We start from the raw sequence: 23960 nt of genomic DNA, 5'->3' as shown, positions 1-23960 counted from the left end.
TAACAGCCAAGAACACCTTTCCCACCTCCGCCAACTGTACTCCCACCCCAGTGATTTCGGCCTCACTATCAACCCAGCCAAGTGCCAATTCGGTTTCGACTTTATCGATTTTCTCAGCCACAGAATCACCAGCAAGGGAGCAACACCCCTACCCGCCAAGGTAGATGCTATCCGCCATTTTGCCCATACCAACATGGTCAAAGGCCTGCAGGAGTTCATTGGGATGGTCAACTTTTACCATCGGTTCATCCTTGCAGCAGCCCGTATCATGCACCCTTGTTCTTGCTGATGTCTGGCAAGGGCAAGGACATTGCCTGGCACAACAAGGCTGGCGGCTGCCTTTGTTAAGGCCAAAGAAGCCCTAGCAGATGCCGCGATGCTGGTACACCCCAGGACAGACGTCTCAACCACCCTCACGGTGGACGCATCTAACACCGCGGTCGGTGGGGTACTGGAACAACTAATCGAAGGCCGTTGGCAACCCTTGGCGTTTTCAGCAGGCACCTTAGGCACCTGAACTTAAATACAGCACCTTTGATTGACAACTACTAGCGCTGTACCTGGCGATCCAGCATTTCCAGTACTTTTTAGAAGGCAGGCCTTTCACCGCCTTCACTGACCACAAGCAATTGTCTTCCGCCTTCCCTATGGTCTCTGATCCCTGGTCAGCCCGCCAGCAGCAACATTTGTCCTACATTTCTGAGTTCACAACAGATATCCAACATGTCTCCGGAAAGGACAATGTCGTTGCTGACACGGTCTCCAGACCGACCATCCACAGCCTGTCCCTGGGTGTAGACTACGCGGCCCTGGCTGACGCACAGCAAGCCGACGACGAGCTGCCCAGCTACAGAACCGCAGTCTCAGGCCTGCAGCTCCAAGATTTCGTAGTTGGCCCAGGTCAACGGACCCTCCTGTGTGACGTCGCAACAGGTCAGCCCCGCCCTATAGTTCCTGCAGCCTGGCGGAAATGCGATTTCGACTCGGTACACGGGTTGGTGCACCCGTCTATCAGATCAACTGTCCGACTAGTCGCCAGCAAGTTTGTCAGGCATGGCCTGCGCAACCAGGTCAATGAGTGGGCCAAGACTTGTCCACACGGCCAGACATCAAAAATCCAACGACACACCAGGGTCCCGCCACAGCAGTTTGAGCCTACCCGTAGAAGGTTTGACCACATTCACATCGACCTTGTTGGTCCCCTTCCTGTTTCAAGAGGAGCACGGTACCTCCTTACCATCGTGGACCGGTTCACGAGGTGGCCAGAGGCAACCCCTCTCTCAGACATCACGACTGATTCCTACACCCGGGTGCTGCTCACAACTTGGGTCTCGCGCTTTGGTGTTCTGGCCCACATCACTTCAGACAGAGGCGCCCAGTTTACCTCCAGCCTATGGTCTGCACTAGCAAACATGCTGGGAACGCAGCTGCACACTACCACGGCCTACCACCCTCAGTCAAACGGTCTGGTAGAACGTTTCCACCGCCATCTGAAATCAGCCCTGATGGCCTGCCTGAAAGGTCCTAACTGGGTCGACGAACTTCCTTGGGTCCTGCTCGGCATATGCACTGCCCCCAAGGACGATCTCCACGCTTCATCAGCTGAACTCGTGTAAGGTGCACCCCTGGTCGTCCCAGGGGAGTTCATGCCTGCCCTTAGGGGGCAAGAGGAACAACCCGCGGCAGTCCTAGGAAGACTGCGCAAGAGGCTCGGCAGCTTGGCACCGATTCCCACTTCACGACATGGTCAGACCCCATCCTGTGAGCCCAAGGAACTACAAGACTGTAAGTTCGTTTTCGTTCACAGGGGCACACCACGGGCGCCGTTGCAACGACCAAATGAGGGGCCGTTCCGGGTAGTCAGGAATAATGGGTCCACCTTTATTTTGGACATTGGGGGCAAGGAAGAAGTCTTCACAACGGACCGCCTCAAACCAGCCCATTTAGACCTACAACAACCGGTCGAGGTCCCAACACCATGATGCAGATGCCAACCACCCAAGCAACAGCTAGCACAGCCCGTGAACTTTGGGGACCATATCGCCGGTTCTGGGGTGGGGGGGGAGGGGCGGTTGTGTAGCGACTCACCGTCTGCGCAAGCGAACTGGCTCAGTGGCGAGGCCCAAGATGGTGCTGGGCCTTTGTCTTCCCTGAGTGACGGGGGGGATCCCACACGCGCGAGAAGTTTTGATGACGTAGCGCGTACGTCATTTCCGTTTTCATAGGACGGGAACCGCGCTGCTTAAAAGACCCGCGCAAGGCGGGTAAATAAATCAGTCTTGTTCTACAGCTTGCAGACTCGTGTCTTTATTCTCGCATCACGGTAGCAGCCACTACACGAGACTAAATAAGTTCACCTTCAGAAGGTTAAAAAGAATGAAGGTCTAGCGTTTACCTAACTTTAAGTTTTACTACTGGGCAGTCAATATACGAAATCTTACATTTTGGTTACATTACATTAATCAAGAGGTTTGTCCAGTATGGGTTTCTTCTGAAGCTAACTCTGTTAAAAATTTTCTATATTTCTCTGCTTGGTTCTTCACTTCCTATATCATTAAATAAATAACAGATAATTTAGTAGTTAAACATGCTTTGGGATTTGGTTACAATTTAGAAAACTATTTTGGTTTATTGAGTTTTTCTTTGTCAGTCCCATTTTCTTCTAATTATTTTTTTAAACCTTCTATGAGCTGACATAGTTTTTTAAGAGTAGGACAATTAGGTATCACTTGTTTTCAGGATCTGTTTGTTGGAGGAAACCTTTCTTCCTTTGAACAATTGTCTACCAAGTACAATTTACCAAAAACTCATTTTTTCTGATATTTACAAATTAGAGATTTTCTTCGATCTCAATTACATTCTTTTCCTATGAGCCCTGATAAAAATTTATTAGATGTAATCTTTAATTTGAAACCTTTTCACGATGGCTCAATATCTAATATTTATGACAGGGTACTAGGATGAGTAAGGTGCCACTAGATAAATTAAAGATGCTTGGGAACAGATTTGCAGATGTTAATTTCTGGAAACTTGGAATGAAATTTTTTAATGGTTAATACTTCGTCATTATGCGCCCGTCATTCTCTCCTTCAATTTAAAGTGGTCCATAGAGCTCACTTGTCTAAAGATAACTATCCTGTTTTTATTCCGATATATCTCCTTACTGTGATAAATGCAATAACGGAGCGGCTTCTTTAATTCACATGTTCTGGACGTGTCAGAGTCTTAAAAAATATTGGACAGAGGGTCTTCCAAACTTTTTCTGTACTTCTCAAAATAAATTTTAAAATTATAATCCTTTGACTGCATTATTTGGGATCATTGGAGAAAAGATATAACTTTGAAGGCTTCTGATTTACACATTCTGGCTTTTATTTCTCTTATAGCCAGTATTGCTTAAATGGACGGAGTTACTCTGCTACTCATGCTCAATGGTTATGGGATTGTTATGTCATACCTGAATCTAGAGAAGATTCGTTTGTCCAGTTTTTGGAATCTGTTTTAGACTTTCAAAACCCGTGGGGACCTTTTTGAATTATTTTCAAAATCTTTGATTTGGTGACAAAAATACAGACGTTGGCTGACATTGTCACGTTTCAAGGGTTTTTCCTTTTTTTTAATCAAACAGCTTTTGGTAGTGGGAGTAGATATTATTTATAATAAAATATTCCAGTTTTCCTTTATAAACTAACTATTACATGTGATTATTAATTTAGAGCATTGTGATCTTCGGTATGATTTAACACAATGTATTCAGTAGTATTTTTACTCTCTTTTTTGATGCATGTACTCTGTATTTTTTTCAGGGATTTAATAAAAATATTGTAAAGAGAGGGGGGAGATTTAACAGGAACCTAAGGGGCAACTTTTTCACCCTGAAGGGTGGAGTTGTCAGATGAAGTGTTTGAGGCAGGTACAATAGTATCATTTAAGAAGCACTCGGGCAGGTACATGGATAAGAAAGCTTTAGAAGGATATGGGCCAGACGCAAGCAAATGGGACTAGCTTAGATCGGTGTCTTGGTCATGGACCAACTGGGCTGAAGGGCCTTTATTCATGCTGTATGAGTCTATGACTTAATGAGTCAAGGCTGACACTTAAAGTTAGCATTTTTTTAAGGAAAACCACAAAATAATGAATATCTCAAGTTAAATGCCAAAACGCAAAAAGTGAAGTGCAGCTCCATAGCTTCTTCTAACATGTATGCATACAGTCTGAGTAAAAGAGAGGAATATACATACAGTATGAGTAAGAGAGGAATAAGATAAGATAAGATATATTTATTATTCACATAGAAATACAGCTTTGAAACACACAGTGAAATACATCTTTTGTGTGGAGTGTTCTGGGGGCAGCCCGCAAGTGTCGCCACGCTTCCGGTGCCAACACAGCATGCCCACAACTTCCTAACCCGTACGTCTTTGGAATGTGAGAGGAAACTGGAGCAAATGAATGACGGTTGTCACTGATTAGTAAGAAGATGAATGTTTTGTTAAATAATGGAAAGTGGAATTAAGTATTGTGTTTCACTGTTGTCAATTTCAAAATCAAGCTAAAATAATGTATAGCAAGCTACAGGAGAGATGACAAAGAAAACAGACCAGAAATTACTATTGATAATAGCAACAAGCGCTAATGAAATGATTTGAGGATCTTCTGCCGACTATTTTAACAGAAGTGTTAACAAATAGGTTAATACCTCCATTATTATAGTAGATGAATGCCATATGAACAGCTTAGCACTGCCTGATAATACAGCCAACATTACTTTCTGCTCTGTATTGTCTAACCGTCTAGAATTCTAACCAGATGCTCTGTTATCAACAACATATGAATGAACATTGTTGGACCCAATAAATCAGTTGGTGTCAGAACAAGGGGTTAAGATGATCCGTCCTGGTTGTTTCAAAAGCCATATCCAACTGAGCAGAGCAATGAAGTTGACAAATGAAGCATTATGGCCTGTGCTACCATACTGTGTAGTAAATCTGAGTGACAGATACCTGAAGAAGCTAGCAGACCCCTTTAAAGAATACCCTGTATATGACAGATAAATTGTGTTTCATTGTAGCGCTTATATGACAGAACGGTATCCACTATAATTAAACCGATGGAGGGTATGATGAATAAAAGGCCAATCATACAGATTTAATTATACACAGCCAGCAATGTGAAGTGTTCAAAATGGAATTAATGAGCACAATAAAGTTTAAATGTCTCTCTACATCATCTAAATCAGTTGGTAGAAAGCTGTTACCCAAAGAATACCTTGCATAGCTCCTATGACATTATTTAGAGCTGAAGCCTAGAAATTAGCACCCATTTTTATGCATAAATTTAGTGAAAGCAACTTATCCAGTGGTAGATCACATCACTGTTTACTTTCCATGACATCACGTCCATCAGGAAATTAGTCCTGATTTCCCTGTGTCAGTTGTGCACCTAATGACATCATAAGTTGCACCTTGCTTATTTCCTTCCTGTAAATTGAAGCTTACTGTGCCATCTACAAACCTTCTTAGTCATAGAACAGCTAGGAATACATCACACTATGTTGCTACAAAGAAAGCTGAGGAGGGAGTGTAGTCAATATCATTTACATGGATTTTCAGTTTGTGTTTGATAAAGTGCCACATAACATGCTGTTAGCTGAAATAAGGCAGGTGGAATAAAAAGAAAAGAAATTGGAATATGGACGGAAGGGAGAGGTGTGCTAAACAGTTGCTTTACTGTTCACTAAAAGCAGACAGAGGTGTTCCCCAGGGGCCAATGCTAGGACCATTGCTTTTTCTCATATAAATTTTGGTTAGGCCGCACTTGGACTATTGTGTGCAGTTCTGGTTGCCCCAATACGGGAAAGATGTCGAGCTTTGGAGAGGGTGCAATAGAGGTTTTCCAGGGTGCTGCCTGGGGTAGAGGGTATTAACTATAAGAAGAGGTTGGACAACCTTGGATTGTTTTCTCTGGAGCACGAGAGGCTGAGGGGAGACCTGATAGAAGCTTATAAAATTTTGAAAGGTATAGATAGGGTAGATAGTAAAAATCTTTTTCCCAGGATAGAAATGCCAAATACTAGAAGGCATAACTTTTAAGGTGAAAGAGGGAAAGTTTAAAGGAGATTTTTACACAGAGAGTGGTAGGTGCCTGGAACGGGCTGCCGGGGTAGTGAAAGCACATATAATAGTGGTGTTTAAATAGACACATTAATATGCAGAGAATGGAAGGATATGGATCATGTGCAGACAGAAGGGATTAGTTTAATCTGGCATCATGTTGGACATGGATGTCATGGGCCAAATGGCCTGTTCCTGTGCTGTACTATTCTATGTTCTACGTCAATGGGTATGTAGAGTAAAATTTAAAAATTTTCAGATGGCAGAAAACTTTGTGGTGAGCTAAATAGTGAGCAGTAATATACAGCAGGAGTCATACATAGGCTAGCAGAATGGGCAAAGGAATAGCAGATGAAATTGAAAAAAGAGAAGTGTGAAGTGATGCATTTCAGAAAAAACATTGATAAGTGTCAATAAAGACTAAATGGCACATTTCTAAATGACATGCTGGTAGCTGGAACAGAAGGAATTAAGTGGCCTGCAACAGACTGGTGAGAAGTGTTGTGCTACTGCCAGACATTCAGAGGGCATGGTTGCACACAAGTTGCACACAATAGGTGACTCAGATTGTAACACACCTTTGATCACAATGTATTACCTGCAAAGTATGGTAGCTGCAATCTTTGTGAAGTTGTGTGCTACTCTGCAATGTTGCTTTCACATCAGTGAGAATAAAATATGCACAACTGTTTTTCCCACAAGTTATTATGTCTCTTGTTCTATTCTGGAAAGACTCAGATGCAAAAACATCTGTGGCCATAGTCACCTTGAAAATCATCAGCATACCGTCCTCATTGTGGTTTGCATTGCTCTGTGGTGGCAAGAGTAGTCCACATATTTCAGTGAGGATAACCTTCCTGAGGTGTACACCCCTCACATATTGCTCCTCACTCAGGTCAGGTAGAAGAATTACTCCTTGAACTCCCTGGTGAGATTTGTCTATCCATTGAGAGCCTTTTTCCCCACCCTCAGCTCCTTCCTGGTGGTATATCTAGAAACAAACAGTTTTTGCGAAAGGTTTGAAATGAAATCAAAATCCTTCAGCACATGGCACACTCTGCAGATTTTATACAGGCATTCCTCAAATTATGAATGTTTGATTGATGAATTTTCACCATATGACTGCTTACACTTTGAATACTTGTCTTCAATGGATGAATCATTTGTTGATATGGAGAACAGTGAGTCACTCTCCGTTCATAGAAATACATTGCACCAAAATACCCATAATGCATTTCACTCAGCTTTATTGATTTATGAAATTCCTTTTCCAGGAATGCACACCTTTTGTAAATCAAGGAATGGCTGTAACTTTCATAAAGCGTGGAATGTCCCAAAATGTATGGAATCGAATGGCAACTTCTATTAATTAATCAGCAACAGATCTGTAAGTGGCTGATGATTTCATTGCAGAGCATGCTTGATTCCCCCATGCATGCTTGTTTGGATTGTCGAGGACCAATGACATCAATGTTACCTGTTACGTACCAGCAACAAAAGAAACACACCGAGTCATGTATAAGTGTTAAAAACTATTTTATTAATAACTGCTTATGATAATAAGAAAAATAAAAGTAAAAATGTTAGAATGTTAGAAGTAAAATCTTAAACATTAACCCCAAAAACTAAATTCAAAGTGTGTGTGTGGCAAATTACCAAACTCCAAGTCTAGGAATAGTACTCAAAGTTCAGTTCAGCAAGCTGTAAGGTGAAACGTGAGCAAAGGCTTCTGCAAAACCACCATTGACTGAAGAGGAAATATAGAGAGAAAATAGAGAGTAATTACAAAATCCAAATGTTCCACGATGGAACCCATACGACACCTCAATCACTGATGATCTCCATTCCTTTGTTCCAAAGTATCTGCCACCCCAAAAGGTATTCGAGACGTGGCCGTCCACACAAATACCTGTTTCTTTCTACAGGTTAACGACAAAATGGACTCCACTGGATTATTCCAAAAATCCATACGTGGATTGTAGTGACAGACACAGTTATCGTTTTTCATCCATTGACATTGACCAGCAGACAGTGTCTCTCTCTCTCTCCTCTCTCTCCTTCTCTCAGACTGACCACTCCAAAAAACATCATCACGTCTTTATCTCCTGCTGTTGTCATAATCACGCCCCACACACACGCACACACACACACACACACACACACACACACACACACACACACACACACACACACACACACACACACTACTGTACAATGTCTTAAAGGGACATACACCAATAGTAACCTAATCTGTAACATATCCAATGACCGACATTATGATTTGTCTACTTTGCACAGTTCCTTTGGGCACATACAATTCTCCTCACCAAGAAGGCACCCAGCATATAAAGGTATATATATCCAACAAATGTCACTTTGGATCCCATACAGCACCCATACCAGTGAAACAATGTGTGCCATATTTTGCAGTCTATTTGTTGGAAATATCACGTGTTTTCCTATCCCTTAAATATGACAACATGGAGATTAAACAACATCAAATAGTTAATTAGTGTTTCTGAGCAGCATCCACATATGAGAAAATTTATGAGTTGAAAGAAAAAAATTGGTGACATTTATGGGAATGAAGAAGCACATCTCGATACTTTATGAAAATAATTGTACAATTCAATACATTTTAATACGATCTGCCATGTAGAACAATGGACTGCATACTAACAAACCAGGTGGTCCTATCATTACAATATTCCGATGTACCACAGTCTCTGATGTGGCATTCTTTCTTTTAATTGGCAGTTTCCGATTCCATACTAAATAACTGCTCCTTAAATTATTGATTCAAAAATCTCCATCTTGTACGTGACTTTTTCATTGAAAAGCATCTTTTGGCACAAATCACTGTGTGTTAATATATGACAAACAAACCTAATGTAAAATGAATATTTGCTCAGAAAAGCTCTTAATATATCAAGCAAATATCAAATGCTTTCAATTATTTTTTCAAAATAGCACAAAATGAAACATTTGACATTAAAGATGACTCACCAACCGTAGTGACTGCTGCACCAGTAACCCTCATAAGTTGAAGATTGGTGTGGGGTTGCACACGTGCTGTACAAAGACGATCATGCAGTAAGCAACAATGTAACACATTTGGAGTCATCATATGTTCAGGCTAAGACATATGCCAGCCAAAAGCAGCAGGCACTTAACTCTGCCAAAGGTCACAAGAAGAGGGCAGAAGGAAGAGTGCTATAAAGACAGCAGCCTAGGACACCAGCTGTCTCCATACTTTACTTTGTATCCCCTGAGTGTCAGCTGTAAGATCCACATGTGACTGGATGTTAACCACACTGACATCAGTGGGGAATAAAAAGCTTTACGAAGGTACAACTATGTCACAATGTGATGGCAGTTCAGCGGAGTTGACAGGGAGCTGTGCTTTCTTTGATACCTCTAAGATAGACCCCAGAGCCTAGGGGTAATCAATAGCTACAGTAACACTCTAATCCTCTGTCCACTCACACCTTTTGTATTTCTAACTGAAACCACTGAAGCTGCATGTAGATTGAAATATGCCTCTGGGCTAGAAGGAGGAACAGTGACCTTTCATGAACCTATCATTAAACCTTCTCTGCAATGTGAAATTCATCAAACTAAACAATTCTGGCTAATTCTTTAAAAGAATCTCTGTGCAGTGATTGATTTATGATGGTGATCCAGCTACTCTATTAAATGCTTCTCATGCTTCAGTGGCCTTGATAAAGAAACTGACAAGACACCTAGTGTAAGGTTGAATAAGATATTTGCTACTAACAGTACCAGTACTACTTCTTTTTCCAGACTAATTTAACAAAATGCAAGGAACATCTGGTCAGGGCAAACATGCTGATCCCCTTCATAAAAAGAATGAATCTTCCATTGCAATTCAATGCAGCAATTGTATTAATCAGCAAAACACTTTGAAGTCACTACAAAGTGACATCTATACTGTGAATGAAATCTTTGATTTTTGCTTTCCTCCGAACTGAAGGCATCCATTATTGTCGAACAAGATTTTGGTACAGGGAACTAGGCAGGAGGATTCAGCATAACTTTCATTAAAAAAAAATTAAAATTAGATAGGACCATCCTTAAAAGACTATTTGTTTTAACCATGATTTTGTTTTAACCTAATATAATATTTTTGCCATTAATAATTGTGCTAGAAATAAATTAAACTAGATATGACAGTAAATGTAAATGAAAATCTATTTCCTAGCATGTTTTTTCAGTTGCCAAACATTATTCATGAAGTAGAAAATTAACCTTTTTGTCAGGCATAAATATGAGGAATGACATTGTTCTGGTGAGTGAAACAGCTTCAAAATGTAATTTTTTTAACCATTTAGTGAAGTGTCAATTAAAGCAGGAAGGAGCATGGATTGTATTGCCCAAGAGAAATGTTGGTTTGTAAACAATAATGAACACGGTGAACCTTTTTCAACAGGTGATGCGACATTTTATCTCAAGTCTTACACTGTGTAATGACAAGCTTGAAAGGGGCTTCAGAAGAAGCTGAACAATTTAAAATGAATGATTGCTGTCAAACTTTAACTTTTCTGTAGAAGTAATCTGGACATCTTTGTATGAGAAGAAATTGTACAAAAACACTATTTATTAAAAATGACAGAAATATTAGAACATATGAGCTTTAGAATAAAAATAATAAACTTTCATGAAATACGTTATCTGTGCTGAGATGTGAAATGAATGTGGTACAGGAAGGAGTGTCTATAACTACTGATATATGCAAGTATCATTAATTCAGGGTTCAGTAGCTATTCTGCCAAACCCTGATGTTTTAATCCTTCTGTATTTTGGATAAAAGGAAGACCTTGAATTTAATAAAAAGGCAAAACTTGGAACAGGTAATCTTCAGATTCAAAAGCATATCCACACCACTTGACGTAATGATGGTGGAAAACAAAGTCTGGGCGTATGGAGATTAGTGGAAAAAAGAGAACTGATGCTATGTGCAGTATTAATCATATAATCTATGATTTGCACCAATTGTTCCCCAACTTTATTTATTCACATTGATTATGCACGAGTGCATAATAATGTATGCAATTACTATGCAATGCCCAAAATGGATTTACACATTCATAATATACCATCTGCTCTTTCTCCATATAGTAGGGAAAAACCTAACGAACCATCAGCTGTACCTCGAGAGCAGCACAAAAGTGAATACAGTAATTCCCTTTATATGAAATAGGTACCAGAGCAGTTAAAGACACTGCAAGAGATGCAGATATTAATGAGGAGCAGCAGCGGTGGTGACAGATGAAACACTTGAGTATAGCTTTCCTGCTAAGTTTTATAGGGATACAGCAACACTTTTCAAAGGGGTATTAGAACAGAAAACTATATTGATAAGAGGTTTGTATTCTTTGCATGTGAAATTGGAAATTTTCCTAGGTGATTTGGAAGAATACTGTGGACAGATAGTCTGTACACAGACTATATCTGCATTGCAGTTTGTAATTGAGGTAATATCAGTGCTCCCTACATTGGAGACCTCACTTACAAGTACGCTGGTTGTACCTGTCATGAACAAATGGCTGCTCTGGAGGGACTGGTGTTAAAGTCCTGTGTTGCACCAAATCTAACTCCTCAAATCTAACTATGTTGACTCAGTAATAGCTTCACCTTAAATCAGAGGGGTCTGGTTTCAAGTTCCTTCAGGAGCACCATTACATAAGCTGGGCAAATACTTCACTGCACGAGTGAAGGAAGCTAGAATGTTGCAAATATTGATCCTGAATTTTGATCATGCCTGAAAATGAGTGAACAGAGACAAGAGTGCTTTACAGAGTGAGTGCTCTACAGAGTGAGTGCTTTATAGACCAGAGTGCTTTAGAGACTAGTGTGCTTTGTATGATGATCATAGTTCATAATGATTCAGTCATGTTGGCAGAACCATTCAAATTTTTCATTGATTTTCCATCTCTTTGTGGGCTATGGTAGGTGGGAAGTTGTATTCCTTTCACGCCAGATTTGGAAATGCAACATCTTCCAAAAGGGCGATATTATCTGTTAGTTAACAAAAAAATAAATTTTTGAACTTAGAGGTGGTCACCTGCACATCTAATGCTCAAGATTGCTAAATTTGCATTAGATCTCCTTGTTACAATCATATCTTCATATGTGTTATGTTCTCTAATAAAGTTAAGTAGTAAGTACACACTTATCTTTTGCAGACTTATTTTTGTAAGTTTGTACTCCCAAACTGATCTGATACTCAATCTTCATGCGCTGTGTGGCATAACATTGCATAATGCAATGTTGTCAAATGGCAGGACCAAACACCCATCCCCAGTTCCCCTCATCCTCATCTCCCATGAAATAGCTGAGAAAATCTTGATTGCTGATTAAACAACACCCTTTCTCTAGATAGCTGAAAATGTATGTCAAAAACATTGAATATTTTTTATTTTCTTGGACATTACTATAACTAAATCAAAAGTCTCCAATTTTGCTATAATCAAGCTCAGTTTTTCATTTATTGCCAGTGTTTGTACAGGAACTGACACAAAGTTTTAGTTTAATAATAACTTTATTTATCACTCTTTTCTACACTTGACATCTTAATCAGCTATCGCTATTACTTTGATCATTCATCATTTGCATTTCGTGGTTCTTAAATTTTTGACACCAGTTCTGTTGAAGGATTAATTTGAAAAAAAGGGTGCCAAAATTACAGCCTTCAATAATTTTCTCAAAAGACCGTCTAGAACAATCTACATGTTTTTCTGTCATAAATATTTCCAGTATTCAGCAGCTGCATACTTCATATGGGTATTAGGAAATGTCAGAACACTTTATATTGTTTTCTTAAAATCAGAGGTAGCCTTTTTGAAAGATAAAACTTCTTAATATCAATTATTAACACCACCCAAAAACAAAATTGAAGCCAATATCCCATCTTGAAACCCAGAGAGGCTCACAAGACAGGGAGGTACTTAAATTGGCAGTTAGCCAATAGATATTGTTGCATTTTGATTTGACAGGAATATCTGGATTTTAAGCTAAAGTGGTGGAAGTGAAGTTCTCCAAGTGCAGTATTCACAGAGTTCCTGCAAATATTTTAGGATCAGACTTCATGGATTATTCATTGAGAACTCCCAGCCACACTGAAACTAGAGTTGCGAGGTCACCAAAGGAGGGAGAACAGGAAATTTCTACTATGCTCAAATGATACGTTACACAAGGCATTTTGTAGTTCTGTCATTTGTGTTTCATAATCTGTCTGGTTTTCAAGCTGTTTCTGCTCACTCCTTCCATAAGGTGTAATCTTATTTCCATGTTTCCGCTCTGTTTTCATATCACTCTATTCCTTTTTACCATATATATGCAACTTATTTGTAAATAAAGGCATCAAATTTGGTCAGTAAATATATTTTTCCACATCAAATAGATTATATAACAAGATATATGGCAATTGATAATAAGCCTACAAATTATATAGTATTATAGAAATAAGATGATGAATAAACTTTTCTCACCTATCTTCCACAACTTTAAACACAATTATTTGAGCAGATATAGTTCTGAATAAACTTTTCTCACCTATCTTCCACAACTTTAAACACAATTATTTGAGCAGATATGGTTCTGGTACTTACCTGAAGACCATAGGCTACCATCAATTATTGAAGGGATCAGACATATCTTGGTCGTGTCCTTGGCTGCTAATTATCATGAAGCTTGTTTACTCTTTCAGCAAAGCCTCAGAGCTTTTAAACTGGCTTACCCACACTCAAGTCAGCATGAAATGTTGATGTTGTCTACCCATCTGCCATCTCCCACTCTTTGAGCACAGTGAAAGGAAACCATGAGCTATGCCTTTCCACAAGAGATTATGGCATTTCCAAATCCACCTGCACTTGCTTGCCCTCCATTATACTCGTGCTTAACCTGTCGTATCCGCTAGTAACTCACGACCAGGCTGCACTGATCTGTGCTGAGGCTCATTGTGTTTGGGCATTATGGTGCTGAATTTGTTCCAATATGGCAACCACTAAAGGCACGTATTATGAATTGCTACAGATGCTATATTGATATGGGTGTCAGTACATGCCACACTTAATGTCCACTGAAAGTATTAGGTAGATCATGACATCAGTCAGTGTACAACCAAATTGTAAAAAGACAAAGCTAAAATTACTAGAAGGGCAGTTATCATCTCATTCGACAGATTTCAATGCCCAGGTTAACAAATTTTCATTGGAAAGATACTGAAAAATCATTGACCTGAAGTATTAAATCCATTTCTCTTTCAACTGATGTTGCCAATGGTGCCGAGTACTTCCAGTATTTCCTGTTTTTATCCATGTTATTTTGAATTGAGCATTGGTGTCCCTTCATCTTCACTTCATTCTTGCTCTTCCATCACCACCAGACATAATTATAAATCTTGCATATCTGAAAGAAGAAGGGTATCAGGGTACTGCTTTGGTGTGGGAGTGCAATGAGGTAAGATTGCAACATCTACATACTACAAATCTAAAGGGATTAAGGGAAAATGGGATGTGAAGAGGATTTATTATGTAGATGCTGTCTACTTCTAAGTTTACACTCCAATAATGGCTGCACACTATACTGATTAGTCTAGTTATGGTCAACATATTGCTGCATAGTGGGACAATAATGTGTCCTTCATAGTTCAGTTGCAATTGGTTCTGGCCTTATGCTCCTTTTTCCAACAAGAGAGAAGGGCATGTGTCAATGGTTGTTGTGGAATATGTTCAGATAATATGCCTGTCATGATTATATAAATATTAGTATGTGCTAGCTCTGAAGTGTAGATGTGTCATCTGTAGCACTGCTAAGTGTATGAGAACAAGATGAGCTAATACCGATTAATTGTGATTGTTGGGAAGCAAATGATGGGCACATGATGCACTGAGGAATGTCTCAGAGTAGTAGGGTAGTTGGTGGGATTTGTCATGAGCAGACAATTTAACTGACCTTAATTACATATGTGAGGTCATTGAACTTTTAGCAGCACTGTATTCAAGTTCTTGGAACTTGACTCCTGGCATTGATCACCAGTGTTATCTCTTCTCATGGCCGTTGTACTGTGTGTATTGAGACCCAATAGGAGGTCAGAGAAACAAGTTAACTCTCCTTCTTATTACCTTCTCCATCAGGGCCTTCAATGTAGCATTAGAAAATGAGACTGTTGCACACTCTATATTGCATTTTGTATCACTCCTGAATGTTTCCCAGGTTAGAAGAAGTCACAGGTCATCAGTCAGCACCTGATGCTCCCACATTGCAAGCTAGATTTAATTGACACAACCTTTCAGATATGCAAGATTTATAAATATGTCTGGTGGTAATGGAAAAGCAAGAATGAAGAGGAAGGTACACCAATACTCAATTCAAGATGAACAGAAAAGATGAGTGTTGAGTGAATAAAAACAGATTTAGAGCCAGTTGCACACTAAAATTATTTTCATGACCAAGTAGAACAATCTTTGTGTACACTGCTTGCAATGATTTGAAAGGACAGGTGCTAATCTCTGTGATCATTTTCAGGGCTATCAATTAATGCCTCCAGAAATCTTCGCTATAAGAATCATATTGGCAAATCTCTAATCTACAAATATAAAGTTTGTTTCTCCAAAACACTTATGTAACACACCAATAAACATTTACAAAGGCTCTGTTTTTGGCATTCTCTCCCTTCAGTCATTATGAAGAAATTTAATTACTTAGTTAAGATCCAAGCTTAATTAATGGTGTGTAAAACCAAAATGGGAAGATTTTTTAAAAATTACCCTTTAACTGGAAATAAAAAACTACAAAATACCATAACATGCTCATTCTTTTTTTCATGAGCTCAATAATATCTTCATTAATATGATTCTCCTTATTTAAGAAATGATTTTAATGCATTGGAGATAGGTTTCCTGGACTGGACAGGTTGTTTTAGGAGAAAAGTTGGACAGGCTAGGTTTGTATCTGCTGGAATTCAGAAAAGTGAGTGGGAATTTGATTGAAATGTTTAAGATGTTCAGGAGCTTTAACAGTATAGATGAGAAAGGAACTTTTCTTCATGTGGGATAATCTATAACTACGGGTCACGGTTTAAAAATATAAGGTGGGGTTAACATTTTCATAGAGTTAAGCAGCAGTGAAAAAAGAATCTTTGAATATCTGTAAGGCAAAAGTATATAGGCACGTGACAGGCAAGAGGGTGAAAGGGTACTTTGAGTAGAAGGAAATATGGAGTTGAGGTCACAATCAGATCAGTCTGGATTTTAGTAAAGTGGAGAGTAAGCTTAAGAGGCTGAGTGGCCTACTCCTGCTCCTAATTTTGGTATTGGTATTGGTTTATTATTGTCTCTTGTACCAAGGTACAGTGAAAAGCTTGTCTTACAAATAGATCATACAGGTCAGTTCATTACACAGTGCAGTTACTTTGAGTTAGTACAAAGTGCATTGATGTAGTACAGGTAAAAACAGTAACAGTACAGAGTAAAGTGTCACAGCTACAGAGAAAGTGTAGTGCAATAAGGTGCAAGGTCACAACAAGGTAGACCATGAGGTCATAGTCCATCTCATTGTATAATAGTCTTACCACAGTGGGGTAGAAGCTGTCCTTAAGTCTGGTGGTACGTGCCCTCAGGCGCCTGTATCTTTTACCCGATGGAAGAGGAGAGAAGAGAGAATGTCCCGGCTAGGTGGAGTCTTTGATTATGCTGGCTGCTACACCAAGACAATGAGAGGTAAAGACAGAGTCCAAGGAAGGGAGGCTGGTGTCCATGATGCACTGGGCTGTGTCAACAACTCTCTGCAGCTTCTTACGGTCCTGGGCAGAGCAGTTGCCATACCAAGCTGTGATACATCCAGATAGGTTGCTTTCTATGGTGCATCAGTAAAAGTTGGTGAGAGTCAAAGGGGACAAATCAAATTTCTTTAGCCTTCTGAGGAAGTAGAGGTGCTGGTAAGCTTTCTTGGCCATGGCATCTACATGACTTGACCAGTACAGGCTGTTGATGATGTTCACTCCCAGGAACTTGAAGCTCTCAACCCTCTCGACCTCAGCAACATTGACGTAGACAGATGCATGTACACCGCCCACTTTCCTGAAGTCAATGACCAGCTATTTAGTTTTGTTGACATTGAGGGAAAGGTTGTTGTCATGACACCATTCCACTAAGCTCTCTATCTCCTTCCTGTACTCCGACTCATCGCTGTTTGCGATACAGCCTACAACGGTGGTATCATGGTATCATCTGTAAACTTGTAGGTGGAGTTAGAGCAGAATCTGGCCACACAGTCATGGGTGTATAGGGAGTAGAGTAGAGGGCTGCGGACACAGCCTTGTGGGGCTCATATACTCATATAGTGAGATTTAAATTCAGATTCACAGGGATTCAGGATTATGAGTTCAGTCACAATCAATGCATTAATTGTACACTTCACACAAAACAAACATAATTAGGACCATTTATGCTTTCATCTTTATTGTGGAATTATCTAACTTGAAGATTCTTGAATAGGTGGCAAAAACATATGTTCCTTGCTGCAGTTTTGGTAAGTGTCTATCTCTCTCCCAATCTTTCTAAAAGAAACAAGAAACAATGAAATGTTCTCTTCAAAATAATTTAGAAAATTCACTGTCATTGGTCATAATTTACTTTATAAATAACATTACTTCTTTAGAATACCTGCATTTGAGGAATTTGGTATTACTGGTTTGTCTTTCTCCTGATCCTCAGCTGACTGTTCATATAACAATCAGTTTAAAGATAGAGATACGTGCACCTCTGCAGCTCAGGAAGAAGGATGTGCACTGACCAATGGATCACTTGAGTAGGAGAGCTATTTAAAAAACAGTTGAGTTAGTGCACATTCATGCAATGGAATATGCCTTGTTTTTCCCACATTATCTTGAATGGTAGGATATAAACTTCACAATTTTCTAACATTTGCTGTAACCCAGTGGTCCAGTACACACTCATTTGCTTAGATATGTTTGCAGACAACATGAGACAGGGAAAGCCCAATCACAATGTCATCTAGGAGGTAAGGTTTTACAAGTCATTTAGATGTACACTGGTTGATTTCTGCTGTACATAGGGTGCCAAAATCGAATAGGGTCGGCAGGTGAATTGGATTAGAGAATTGGGGATAATTCGATGAGGTCATGCAGAAGTCTTTTAAACCCATTTTACATTCATATATTCCATCTTTATCTCCGCATAATACATTGATTTGAAATCATTATTCATCTCTTCCCTCCCCCCTATTTCCATTCTTTCCTCCGTCTTACTCAGTACCACTTCTGCCGAGGTCCTTCTGTTGATAATGGATCACAGCCAATGCAAACTGTACTTTTGACAATGCCAGTGCTCATAGGGAGTCATGATTTATTGCAATAAGTTTCACTTGTATGTATAATTTATGGTACTAAGAACACTTTTGAATAACATTTCAAATTAGTGGTATTATCTGCTCTCGTACTTTGCAAAAGTCAAACTTGTGCATCAAGTTTGCCAGCTTGGCTCTGTGACACCACTGGCTGATTCCTTTTAACAATCAGATTATCACTTGTCTTTCATTCATAAAGCATGCCACTTCGTGCCGGTATTGAACACTGAAGTCTTTCATCATTATATCACACGTCTTGTGGGAACCTTTACAATAAGAACTTCAGCAGTTCAAAAGGGCAACCAGGGATAGAAAGCAAATGCTGACCTACTAAAATTGACCAAATAACAGGAGAATTTTTTAAATCTGTGACCATGACCTGATTGTTTTCCTCACTGATAATGAAGTAGAAATTCTCCTTGATTAGTTGGCCCATTTAGAAAGCCTTCTATGAACTCGAATTAGCGATCTAGAGCCCTGTTTGCTTGATTATGTCATGTAATTTCTCTGTTCTGTCATAACTTGCCATAGAATTATGTGGGAGTCTGAATCAGATCATGACCAATAGAACTGGTTAGCAGTCCGAACACTCAAGCAACAAACACCCTTGACTACTGGTACAGAACCATCAAACACACCTATCGAGCCACCCCCACCCAGACTTTGGCAAATCAAACCACCAGGCTGTGCTCCTTCTCCTTGCATACAAACAGAATCTGATACATGAGGATCCAGTACAGAGAGTCATGCACTACTGGTCTGAGGAAAGAGATGAGCTTCTACGTGACTGCTTTGAGTTGGTAGTCTGGTCCATGTTCAAAGACTCAGCTGCCAGCCTTGATGAGTATGTCACCAACGTCACGGACTTTATCAGCAAGTGTGTAGAGGACTGTGGACCAAAGAGGACAATCTGGGTGTTCCCAAACCAGAACCATGGATGAACCAGGAGATCCACTCCCTGCTGAAGTCCAGGACTGCGGTGTTCAAATCAGGTGACCCTGACCTATACAAGAAAATGAGATACAACCTCTTTAAAGCTATCAGGGACGCCAAGAGATAATACCTGTCCAAAGTCGAGTCCCAGACCAACTCCCAGTTGTGGCAGGGTTTACATGCTATAACAGGCTACAAAACAAAGTTGGGCAGCATCGCCAACATCGCCAATTAATCGCATTCCTTCCTAATGAATTTAATACATTCTATGCACATTTTTAACAGAAGGGCATTTGTTTGTCATCACCCACCCTGACAACCTCCAATGCAACTGAACCCATGGTCACCATGGCGGAAGTAAGATCAGACTTCTGGAGAGTGGATCCCCAGAATGCATTTGGCCTGGATGGTGTCCCTGGCTGTGTCCTTAGATCCTGCACAGATCAGCTGGTGGGGGAATTTGCAGCCACTCTTTAACCTTGCTTCACCCTGATGTTTCCACATGCTTTAAGAAGACCACTATCATCCCGGTACCGAAGAAAAGCAAAGTAACATGTCTTAATGACTACCGACCAGTGGCTCTGACATCCACCATCATGAAGTACTTTGAGAGACTGGTCATGGCACATGCATTAACTCCAACCTCCCAGACAACCTTGACCCACTGCAATTCACCTACCGCCAAAACAGATCTACGGCAGATGCCATCTTCCTAGCCCTGCACTCATCTCTGGAGCATCTGGACAGTAAAGACATCTACGTTAGACTATTGTTTATTGACTATGGCTCTACCTTCAATACTACAATTCCAAGCAAACTCATCTCCAGATTCCTAGACCTGGGACTCGACACCTTCCTTTGCAACTGGATCCTTGACTTTCTGAATAAGAGACTGCAATCAGTGAGGATACGCAGCAACACCTTCGTCATGATTATTTTCAACATTGGTGCCCCTTAAGACTGCGCCCTCAGCCTTCTACTCTGCTACTTATATACTCATGATTGTGTGGCCAGATTCTGCTCTGACTCCATCTACAAGTTTGCAGATGATACCACTGTAGTAGGCCATATCTCAAATAATGATGAGTCAGAGTACAGGAAGGAGATAGAGAGCTTAGTGACATGATGTCATGACAACAACTTTTCCTTAAATGTCATCAAAACAAAAGAGCTGGTCATTGACTTCAGTAAGGGTGGCAGTGTCCATGCTCCCATTTACATCAATGATGATGAGGTCGAGAGGGTTGAAAGCTTCAAGTTCCTAGGAGTGAACATCACCAATAGCCTGTCCTGGTCCAACCACGAAGACACCATGGCCAAGAAAGCTCATCAGCACCTCTACTTCCTCAGGAGGCTAAAGAAATTTGGCATGTCCCCTTTGACTCTCACCAATTTTTATTGATGGACCATAGAGGGCATCCTATCCAGATGCATCATGGGTTGCTATGGCAAATGCTCTGCCTGAGACCACAAGAATCTGCAGAGAGTTGCGGACACAGCCCAGCACATCACAGAAACCAGCCTCCCCTCCATGGACTCTGTCCACATTTCTCGCTTCTTTGGTAAAGCAGCCAACATAATGAAAGACCCCACCCACCCCATTCTCTTCTCCCTCCTCCCATCGGGCAGAAGATACAAAAGCCTGAAAGCATGTACGACCAGGCTCAAGGACAGCGTCTATCCCACTGTTATAAGAATATTGAATAGTTCCCCTGGTACAATAAGATGGACCCTTGACCTCACAATCTACCTTATGTTTGCCATGCACCTTATTGTCTACCTGCATTGCACTTTCCCTGTAACTGTACACTTTATTCTACATTCTATTATTGTTTTACCTTGTACTATCTCAATGCACTGTTGTAATGAATTGAACTGTATGAACTGTATGCCAATCAAGTTTTTCACTGTATTTTGGTACATGTGACAATAATAAACCAAATTACCTATTTAGCAAGTTATTACCCAGGCATGCAAGAACCTACGTTCTTCATCATAGATCATTAATGTCCAATAATCTGTGAGGTTTTTTATAAGTTGATATTAGCCATGGGATTGAATACAGGTGTCTAAATCTTCACGTTTTATAAATAATGATATTCTAGAATATTGAGAATGCTGTTGAATTATTGCTGACCTCTGTAATTATTTGCTCTATACCTTTGGGGATATGAGTTTACATGCTACCCTCAATGTACCAGCTTTTCTTCGAATGCAGGTGAACAAGGGTTTATGACTAAGGCCCAGAGTATTCTTTTTAGGTAACCAGAATGTTGCAACCGCAGAAGAAGTACTGCAAATGAGACATTCACAAATATAAGCAAAGCAATTCTCGTCAGGGAGCAGATTCTCAAATCTTCCAAGGTATCATTTGACATAGTTCAGTAATTGCTTCCCTGGAGAACCACTACCTCTGTAGACAATGCTCCTCTGTCAGTCTTAGGTATGATACTATGGCTTTGAATATTCTCTTCCTCAAACACATTTCTCTCCTGAGCTTCATGCTCCTGTACGTTTATATATCCTATTTATTTAATTTCTAATCAGATGAGGTGAAAAGCATTTACAATAGGAAGAATATCTATATTGATATCCCCATGCCTGGTCTCAAAAATAATCATGTCATTAGCATCAGCTGGGCGCTAGATCTCATGTCCCCCTCCATATGAAAAAAGTGCATGGTTGCCCACTTCAAATGGGTCACATTCTCCCAATGTTCCAGATAATGAATGTAATTCGCAACAGTTTTTCCAACCCATTTACTGTGGTGAAAACAGGTGTCAGAATCTTGTAATGCCTCTTCCTCTTGGTCAATCATTTCAAACATTATCATGCTATTTCTGAGTGTCAATCAATTGCTGAAAACCATCCTTGCACCCAAAAGTTCACCCCCTCTCTATAAAAACATAATTCAGATGGAATATCTGCATCTAAAAATGGCATGATAGGATAATAATAAATGGAGTACATGAAAGAAAATGTTAGTTTAATGGGAATTAGATTTTAATCCCATGGTTTCTGACTCTTCTGATTCAGTCAAAAAAAATCACTTCATTGAAGAATAGTTACAAAATGTAGCCCTGAAGGAGACTTATGGGAACACCAATCCAGTATACAATTTTGTAAAAATTGTTTCCAATTAAGGATTATTATTTTATATGGCATATAAAGGGAAAAACCCAATACTGACCAGCTCTCATATATTATGTGAAATTTAAATTACCATAACGTTTGGGATATTATTAATTTAATTGTTTACATATTGAGGTAGCGTTAAGTAATGAACAAATAAGCATAATGAAATCTCAATGACTGTGGTGCTGATGATCTTAAGGTATGTGCATTAAATACACAAATATCATTGATAAAATAATATAATATACACTGGGAATGCTGAACCTTATTTCACACAACAAAATAGAATTTGATATCATTTTAAATCACATGCTACAATAGAACTATATTTTCAGTCACATGATTTGACCACAGATGCCAGCCATCTGTCACTGTTCACCATGACACAAACTAATAGCAAAACAATAAACTTAGTAATTACAGAGTTGTTGCTGTCCTCCCTATGTCTAGATGTACATAAGGTCTAGAGTGGGTTGAATAAATTATTTTCTTTCCTTATATGCTACTTTAAAAGTCCAAAACAAGCCTAAAATATCTTGCCACCTTTGGCATGCTTTTCATGCATTTCGTCATTAAGTGTTCAATACAATTTGCAGGTGTAGATTCAGTCACATTTAACTTGAAAAAATTGAATTATCCAATTGTTCCAGTTAAGCAAGTTTAATAAAAAGACACCGAGTCCTATTTTACTTGAAAAGATGTAATTGAAGTTAAATCAACATCATATTCAGATAAATAAACTGTAGGGCAGATTGTTTTGTCAGAGTGCTTGGGGATCCCTTGGATGGCATAAATGAAGGGTCAAGACTATCTCAAATTTTTAAATTTACATTCATTAATTTAAATAGGCAAACTGTATTCAAAGACAAGCTTCTCTACAATCTAATCTTTGTGGTTTGTATGAGGCCGTAATATGTCATTTGCAATACAGACTATCTTCATTATGTTGCTTAGCAATGATATTTCTAAAGGTTTAGATTACATCTAACTACGTAAGTCTCAAACCTATGAAAAGCAAAGAGTTAACATTACATATTACAGGTTTGAACATGTGCTGTAATGAACTCTCAGGAGCATTATACTGTTTTCAGATCCTTCACTTTTTCCCATCTGCAGCTGATTAACAGATATTTATTTTTGAGCTCCAAAACTAACATTTTTGCGAAGACAAATCAGACTTAAAGTCATCACCAAAGCCTAAACAATAACATATAAATGGCTACCTGCCTGGCTTAAAATTTTGACGCAAATTAACCAATAGATTTTATACATTGTGGCTGTAGATAGTGAATAGACTGTAACATTAAAATTGTGGCTGAACACAAAAGTAAAATTGGGAATAAATCACTCCAGATAACATGGCAGAAGAAAAATTTCATGAATATTTTA

Source organism: Pristis pectinata, chromosome 9, assembly GCF_009764475.1.
Source record: "Pristis pectinata isolate sPriPec2 chromosome 9, sPriPec2.1.pri, whole genome shotgun sequence".
NCBI classification, from domain to species: domain Eukaryota; kingdom Metazoa; phylum Chordata; class Chondrichthyes; order Rhinopristiformes; family Pristidae; genus Pristis; species Pristis pectinata.
This window is presented reverse-complemented; position numbering follows the sequence as displayed.